Here is a 2953-nt window from a genome sequence, read left to right as displayed (position 1 = left end):
AAGTAAGGTATAGCAATACGCATTTTGGGGAAGGGGCGGCCAATCAGAAATCCCGGGTTTTGAAGGCGGGAATTTAAAATTGTTAACATGTCTAGTCGGTGAAAAGAAATAAATTTCTTAAAAGATGAAATGTAAAATTATTAAATATTATAATTTATTAAATAAAGGTTTCGACAAGTATAAAATTATATTAAGTTTAGTCAAATTCTGAAAAAAACCATTGGAGGAAAATTGAAATATTCTATTAATAGAAGATAACGATAGAAATAAATAATACATAAACATTTATCCTCACGCACATTAGGCAGATGTCATTGTATAAATGTTATAAATCTGCTGTTTAGTGAACAATTTTTGCCACTTTGAACTTTATTCACAATTTATTTACTTATTTCTGAGGTTAAATATAGCTTTCCCTATATTCCATTCTCTCGCACTCACCTTGTATTTACAAATTACACATTAAAATAAAACATTTATGTAAATTAATTTCTTTCAAGAATACGAAACCACTTACCTTGCGACACTATTTTCATACTTCCTCAAAATTAGGTTATCTTTCACGTCGGGATTTGTTTATATTTTTGCCTTCCCCACTTTGACGTAAAGTCGCAAAACCCGGAACATCCTATTGGTCGTCTCTGCGCAGCCACCTAACTGCTATACCTTACTTATTATACCATGCACTTGTGTAGTATTGGCAACGTTAGTAACGCTAACGGATCACTCTATCGGAAGTATTTGTAGCAATAGCGTCTGAAGCGTTTGAAGTGTCTAGTGGATCGCACCCTATGTGTCATTAATTTACCGGACCATAAAAATGATTTAAAAGTTGGACAAATATGTTTGATATAGGTTAAGTTTTGGTTATTTCAACAATACCCTCTTTTCTTATTGACATATCTTATTAATTTACAGAAATGCCGTTCAAATGCTGCGTTCTGAATTGTAATGGAAATTACAAAAACGGTCCAAAGATCGCAACATTTTGTTTCCAAAAAATGAGGAGACGAAACGAAAATGGTTACATGCCATCTGCATTAGAGCATGCTCATGATTGAGCAAGTTATTGAGAGGAGCATCGAAACGGAGAAATTGTTTAACGAGAAAATCGGATTTTCTAGTCTTGACGAACTCTACGCAAAGTTAAAAGAACGCATCGATCTGCAGAAGTGGATTGTTTCACGCAGAGACAACATTCTTTACATATTAAACTTAATATACCTCCCAGGTCAAAAACTAATTGAGCCATAGTTGTTAGAAATATATATAAATTTATTATTAATAATTACATCGGTATATAAGAAAAAAAAAAATTAATTAATTTTTAAGAATTCGGGTGTGATTGTTGAGGACTCTGTGAAGTCGAAACTTTTCCGTATATACCAATGTAATTATTAATAATAAATTTATATATATTTCTAACAACTAGTATGGCTCAATTAGTTTTTGACCTGGGAGGTATATTAATTTGAAATTTATTTGAGCGGATATCAATTTAATTTAATTCTTTACATATTTTACATTGAAGATATCTCATACCCGAATATCAAATGTTGTGTACGAGTGTCAGAAGATTTCACTTTAAAATTGTTTTATGGATCGCGGGTGGTAACAAAACTAAATGACAAGAAATTCAATGTACCGTTTATCGTGAGTTCGGTTATTGCAATCGAAGACATTCTCCATCAAGTGTTGATATCTATGAACAAAAAATATTAAGACTGCTCAGCACTGGAGAACATTAATGTGTATATCGATATTTTGAATTCTTTATTAGTGATATTACCGCAGCGAAAGCCTGTCATCGAGTTCTTGTTGTAGCATGTAAAAAACCTGAATACTTTCAATAAAGGTGCCTTTCGATATTCGTGGGAAACAAACTTGTTTTGTGGATTACTGCAGTTAATTTCTTCACAGTTTATTTCTCCACTTAAAATATCACATACACTCTCAAATATTTTTTTGAATAATTATATGAAACGACGAAACGATTTTATAAAACAAAAAGGAATGTCAGACTTTAAAAGAATAAAACAAAATATAAGAATTTTTTACGAATTATGATTTTCTTTTAATTTAATCCCTTTATTAACCTAATTAATAACTCAAATATTTGCGCATTTTCATAAAAATGAAAGTTTTTCATAAAAAGTGAAAGAAAAACTTCACTCGACATGCAATTTGTGTATCCGCGCTGTATAACGCGTACGCTACTCGGTTAACTCAGCGGCCAAACCTCGGCCTACTAGTGATGACGTCACTATTTCAGTGGAGAGGCCTTGTTTATAGGTGGTGTTGGCCCGCTCGCGGCTCGGCTTGCATCAGTGTAGGACTTGGTTAGGTGGCGCGTAAGTAAGTGGATGTGTAGAGATCCTATAATAAGAGTTTGGCCAAAGCGGGCCCAATTTCTGATTGGTTCTCTACCTTGGTCCATTCGGCATTCTTCGGATAGCTTTGTACATTGTCGGAAAACGAATTCGGAGAATAGAAAGAGACAGATAGCGTAATACGAGCATAGACTTATAAGATAGACGGAGCATTCATACGTGAAAAGTTGAAGACAACATTGAAGGACAGCTCTACTCCAGACTAGAGTCCCTATACTAAGAGTCTGGCCAAGGTCTAGTTCTTTGGTCTAGTTCGACAAAACATGGCGTCGTCGTACATAACCAAAAACGTGATGTGATTAATGTGGTACTGCACTATTCGATAAAATAATGAAACGGTATATTACATTTCGTATAAAAATTGATTGCAACAAAGGACGATTACGAAATAAGAATTATATAGTAGTAAAACTATGGCTAGGCATGCTGCTATTAAATGATATAATTTACTTATATCATTTTAATGTATTTATAAGTAAATTAGAGGATATGTTTACTTATGAATACTATTAAAATTTATTTGTATTTGTATTTTTACATTAAATAAAATGTTAAAAATAACT

Source organism: Cyphomyrmex costatus, unplaced genomic scaffold (assembly GCF_001594065.2).
Source record: "Cyphomyrmex costatus isolate MS0001 unplaced genomic scaffold, Ccosl1.0 scaffold567, whole genome shotgun sequence".
Taxonomy (NCBI): domain Eukaryota; kingdom Metazoa; phylum Arthropoda; class Insecta; order Hymenoptera; family Formicidae; genus Cyphomyrmex; species Cyphomyrmex costatus.
Note: the sequence above shows the minus strand (reverse complement) of the source record.